Here is a 5,982-nt window from a genome sequence, read left to right on the forward strand (position 1 = left end):
AATCATCAAAATTAAACGAAATAAACATTTGAAATATATGAGTTTGTATGTAATGTATGAATATAATATACAAGTTTCACTTTTTAAATGGAATTACTGAAATCAATCTACTTTTTCATGATATTCTAATTTTATGACCAGCACCTGTATGGAAGGGAGAGTAACATGGTGTGGGGACTTTAATGCTAATAGCACATTATGGGGAAAGTGTAATGGGCTGATGGGCCATCAAAGTGACAATAGAGGTCCTTGAGGCTGTTGGCTAGTCTCAGGTCACAGGCAGCGTGGGGGGCTGTAGGCTTGTGATTGGTCAACTGTCTTAGCTCTCTCCATACTGATGAAGAGCTGTTTGCAGAGTCTCTAAGAATACAGTAATTTAGCTTTCCTAACCTCTGAGTTAAACCTATATTTTGCCTCCTTGTAGAAATAAATTACTTGACAAATTTACAAGGTAATGACCTGGATCATCCAACATGTAACATTTTAAATCCATGCTGGGAAAAAGAGAAGAGAGAGAGAAACAAGAATTGTTGGATGGATCATTAAACAAAAAATAGAAGATTTTCAAATAAATAATTTAAAAATAAGTCCAATATTACCACTATCAGTAATATTACAATGGACTTTGCTGGATGCAACAGTAGATATGACATTAATGGAAAACAAAAATGATAAGATTTACATTATAAAATACAGACATATATAAACAGTTATTATGGGAACATTCAGATTTATACAGATGCATCAAAAATAAAAGAAAAAAACGGAAAAGCGTTTACAATACCAGAATTTAAAATAAAGGTGGGGAAATGAATCACAAAAGGTTTATCTGTTTACACAGGAGAAGTGTTAGCAATTATGTTTACAATACAGTGGGTGGAAGATATATAACCATTAAAGACAATAATCTGTTCAGATTCAAGTTCTGGATTATTCAGTATAAAACACAATCATTCAGACAGCAGGCCAAACCTCCGAGTCCTAACGTGTCTCACACAGTAATTTTATCTCGTCTTTATGGTATTAGATTCAGAACAAGTTATCAGTGTGCTGCAATAAGAGAAAACACAATCCTTACTGCAGGTTTCTGGGCTCGAGCCAGCAGATTTGATTGTTGATGTGGGTCTGTGGTTTATGGGGGGCAGGAATCACAGGGATAAACATGCAGCGGATTGGCAATGAATGTTACATTCTTCACAGAAATCTGTGAACTGCACAGAAATACTTACAGACATTTTAGTAAGATGGCTAAGCCTGGAGAGATGTTTGACTCTCATTCTTCAGCTGCATGTGCCGCTCACAAGCTTCTTCAAATCACTAAATCTGCTGCGTATTTATTCACACAAGTATTAATCTGTACGAGTTAGTAAGATTCTGCAGGCTTGTTGAAACATTTTCCCTTCTATCCCATCAGCCTTCACCATGTTGACCCTTTTACTGCGGAGGGAGCAGCCCTCAGTCCATCTTCTGCATGAAGACGCAAGACAGAAATGTTGGACAGTGATGGTTTATATTTTTAAATTTGCATTAGATATCTGTACATTTTTTAAATTTTGGCATTTGGTAAAGTTTATCTGTAAGTTTTGTTTAAAGTTTCTGAAGCCGAGGAGCTGCAGAGCCTGAATGTTCATGGATCTGCCTCCAAACAGCTGCCAGGTGACACTCCTAACTTTATACATCATATCAAAAGGAGTTTACTTTTTACAACCTGGTTCCTCCTGGTTCAGGCTTTGTTTAGTCCACAAACATGGTCCATCATCAACAGATAAACTGACTCTTTTTCTCTCATTATTACTTTACATTTCCTGAGAAATGACCTCAGCTGGACCACAGCTACATCCACTGGTGGTGGAGCACACGTCTAAAACCTGTCCACAACTTCTCTGGTGCTGAAGCCTTTCCCTTGGTTTGGTCCTGGTTTAAACCTTAGTCCTGATTCAGTCCTAGGTTAGTCCTTTCTCCTGGTTTAGTCCTGGTTTAGTCCTGGTCTAAACCTGAGTCCTGATTCAGTCCTAGGTTAGTCCTTTCCCTTGGTTTAGTCCTGGTCTAAACCTGAGTCCTGATTCAGTCCTAGGTTAGTCCTTTCTCCAGGTTTAGGCCTGGTTTAGTCCTGGTCTAAACCTGAGTCCCGATTCAGTCCTAGGTTAGTTCTTTCCCTTGGTTTAGTCCTGGTCTAAACCTGAGTCCTGATTCAGTCCTAGGTTAGTCCTTTCTCCTGGTTTAGTCCTGGTTTAGCCCTGGTCTAAATCTGAGTCCTGATTCAGTCCTAGGTTAGTCCTTTCTCCAGGTTTAGGCCTGGTTTAGTCCTGGTCTAAACCTGAGTCCTGATTCAGTCCTAGGTTAGTCCTTTCCCTTGGTTTAGTCCTGGTCTAAACCTGAGTCCTGTTTCAGTCCTAGGTTAGTCCTTTCTCCTGGTTTAGTACAGGTTTAAACCTGAGTCTTGATTCAGTCCTAGGTTAGTCCTTTCCCTTGGTTTAGTCCTGGTCTAAACCTGAGTCCTGATTCAGTCCTAGGTTAGTCCTTTCTCCTGGTTTAGTCCTGGTCTAAACCTGAGTCCTGATTCAGTCCTAGGTTAGTCCTTTCTCTTGGTTTAGGCCTGGTTTAGTCCTGGTCTAAACCTGACTCCTGATTCAGTCCTAGGTTAGTCCTTTCCCTTGGTTTAGTCCTGGTCTAAACCTGACTCCTGTTTCAGTCCTAGGTTAGTCCTTTCTCCTGGTTTAGTACAGGTTTAGTCCTGGTCTAAACCTGAGTCCTGATTCAGTCCTAGGTTAGTCCTTTCTCCTGGTTTAGTCCTGGTTTAAATCTGAGTCCTGATTCAGTCCTAGGTTAGTCCTTTCTCCAAGTTTTGTCTTGATTTAGTCCTGGTTTAGTCCTGGTTAAAACCTGAATCCTGATTCAGTCATAGGTTAGAGTCCTTTCTCCTGGTTTAGTTCTGGTTTAGTCCTGGTTTAGTCCTGACTCCTGGTTTAGTCCTGGTTTAGTCCTGACTCCTGGTTTAGTCCTGGTCTAGTCCTGACTCCTGGTTTAGTCCTGGTTTAGTTTTGGTTTAGTCCTTTTTCCTGGTTTAGTCCTGGTTTAGTTCTGGTTTAGTCCTTTCTCCTGGTTTAGTCCTGACTCCTGGTTTAGTTCTGGTTTAGTCCAGGTTTAGTCCTGGTTTAGTCCTGACTCCTGGTCTGTTCCTAGCTCCTGTTTATTTTTGGTCTTATTTAGACTTTGTTAGTCAGGTAATGACCCAGTAGACAAAATCTTTTCTCAGGCGGTACTTTGTGAGAAACTTTTCATTATTCTTCTGGAAATGATTTCACTAAAAAAGCAAACTGCAACAAAATTAAACAATATTTCTTTCTGTCCTTTAAAGGAGCAAATATTAATGCTGGTTTCTCTGGACTGGCTCCTTGGTGCTGGAGATGTCTTCCAGCAGGCAGCACAAGGATTGTTGGTGCAGGCCGTGGAGTATGCCATATCTAAACTGTCCTTCAGAGACTTCTGCTCCAACACGCCAAGTCTGTGGACCCCAAGCAGAGGTCTGACTGATGATTTGTACTTTGTAAACAGGTAAGGATTGGACACACAAATCCTGTCCCCCCGCCCCCAAAACCAATGATTGCACATTTTGTTCTTCCTAGATTTCAGGAGCTGATTTCATTCCATGGACCCCAGGAGCACGACCAACTGAGTGAGGAATTCCTATGAGTTAATGGACATCTCTATCCCATATCCTGTTACATTTAAGGGTTTGGGGGGGGATAAGATAAGTCATGTGTGGGTACACAGATACCTCAGGTAACGGTGTTTAGATTGTAGAGTTCCTCTCTCTGTGTGGCTGTGTCATGTGTGTGGCTGGGTTTTGTTCTGTTTTGATTTAGGGTTTTCTTGTATTTTCTGTTTTTTGTCCTTGTCTTGATATTGTTTTGTCTTCTTTATGCTTTGGTTCTGTGTTGTCATCATTCACCTGTCCTCCACTCAGCAGTTTTCTGGTTTCCTATCACACCCATCTCCAGCTGTCTTCACTCATAATCACACACCTGTTCCCACTTCTCCTCATCACCCTCTGCTTTAAAACTTGGTCTTCCTCTCCACCTCCCTGCCGATTCATTGTTGTTTGTTAGGTGTTGGTTGTTGTTTTTGTCCACGGTTCCTCCTTGCCTCGTCTTGCCGTATCATCTTGGGATTTTTGTTATAGTTAGTTTTGCTGCCACGACAGCTTTTGTTTTCAGTTTTGTTATTTAAAAATAAACCTTTTTTATTTATCAATTATGAGTCTGCGGATTGGGTTCGCCACGCTCACACCACATCTTGACAGGCTGAGGATAAATGTTTCTGGTTTTCTGTATTGAGCACCATTTTGTGAGAGCTGCATGAGAGCGTACGGCGGGAAGCTGGGCTCGGTTGCACTGACACAGACTGTTTGTGTTGTTATCCAGGAAATAAACCTGTCGCCATACCAGAGGCCTCTTGCCTTCATTAACAAGAAAACTACACAATGCAGAGCCGAGAAATAATTTGTTAAATAAATATGGAGTTAAATTAAATTAAACAGTAATAGTGCTGTCAGCGGCTCACTCCAAGCTAAGATAAAATCTGAGAGTCCTGGACTTAGACCTGCTAGCTCATTTATAGCAGCTGTTCCTGGAGCTTCAAGAAGACAAAGAGCAGCTGATCTTACCGAGCAGGAGGATCCCAAACCCCACCAACATCTTCATCTTCATCTTCCTGTTCCTGTCAGCTCCCAGCAGCTGATGGTCTCCTGACTCTCTGACAACCCTTCACTGTCTCTTCACCTCCAGGAAGTTAGCAGCTCTCAGCAGGAGGCCACGTCAGTTCTCAGGAACACCTTCAGCTTCCTGATAGTTCCTCAGCCCTGTCTGCAGTTTGTGGGGCCATAAAACTGAAAGGGTTAAATATCCACCTCTGTCAGGTTACCACTTCCTGTTTTCACCTCTCTCTGATTGGTCCGTTTCACCAAACTCCAGCAGCAGAGGAAACCGGTTCTGCTGAAACCTGATCTGTTTCTCCGTTTTTCATCCAGTGTTCTCTGTCACCGACTTATTTCACAGATTTATCTGTAGATCTGTCTACAGTCACATGGTCACATGATTCTGAGGTTTTTTTACTGATGATTTATGGGTCCAAATGGCTCCTAGAATTGTGCCGCTCCAGGTGGCTGCATGTTGGAGTAGCTCTGTTACACTTACTCTGAGATATTGCTTTTGAAAATTTTAATTCCTCCTTTTTCTACTTGTTAATCACTTTTTTGGATGATTATTTCTTCTGGTATCGGATGCTGTTCAGCTCCAAGGATTTTTTACTGAAACCTTTTACTTCTGGACATCTTGTTATGATGCGTAACTATGACAACAAGGTGGCTTTTTTTCACAATCAGGAGCAGCTGATTAACATATTTTACTCTTCAGTGTTGAACATGAAGAACCCTGAAGTCCATTCATGGCCAGAACCAAGCAGACCGTCTGTAAATCCACCGGAGGTAAAGCTCCCAGGAAGCAGCTCGCCACTAAAGCCGCCCACTGCAGCGCCTCAGCGGGCGGAGTGAAGAAGCCTCACCGCTACAGGCTCAGTACCGTGGGTCTCAGGGAGATCCACCACTACCAGAAGTCCACTGAGCAGCTTATCTAGAAGCTGCCCTTCTAGCACCTGATCCAGGAGATCGCCCAGGACTTCAAGACCAGCCTGAGCTTCCAGAGCTCAGCCGTCATGGCTCTGCAGGAGGCCAGCGAGGCTCACCTGGTGGAGCTCTTTGAGGACACCAGGACTGAGGACACATTGGGACAGACCACTACAAGAGACCTTTCCTGCCCACAACCATCAGCATCTATAACAACACTTTAACAAAACCAGAATTATGAGCTACAACAACATTTAATTTACCTTTGGGATTAATAAAGTATTTTTGAATTGATTGAACTGAAGACCTGTTGTCACTCAGAGGTCATCGTGAGTTCATGTGACCCTAGGCAACAGGAC

General features: G+C 42.4%; 1 long non-coding RNA gene across 2 annotated transcripts in view; it reads right to left on the reverse strand.

Annotated features, from left to right (window-relative positions):
* LOC119618035 overlaps window positions 1-4,916 on the reverse strand; it is a 15,329-nt gene extending 10,413 nt beyond the window's left edge. The window contains exon 1 of one of the 2 annotated variants that reach the window (XR_005234553.1): window positions 4,667-4,916. This is a non-coding gene — a long non-coding RNA (uncharacterized LOC119618035). The remainder of the gene's footprint in view (window positions 1-4,666) is intronic. The other variant, XR_005234554.1, reaches the window with a different exon arrangement.
* Window positions 4,917-5,982: the final 1,066 nt, after the last annotated feature.

Source organism: Kryptolebias marmoratus, linkage group LG20, assembly GCF_001649575.2.
Source record: "Kryptolebias marmoratus isolate JLee-2015 linkage group LG20, ASM164957v2, whole genome shotgun sequence".
Lineage (NCBI taxonomy): Eukaryota > Metazoa > Chordata > Actinopteri > Cyprinodontiformes > Rivulidae > Kryptolebias > Kryptolebias marmoratus.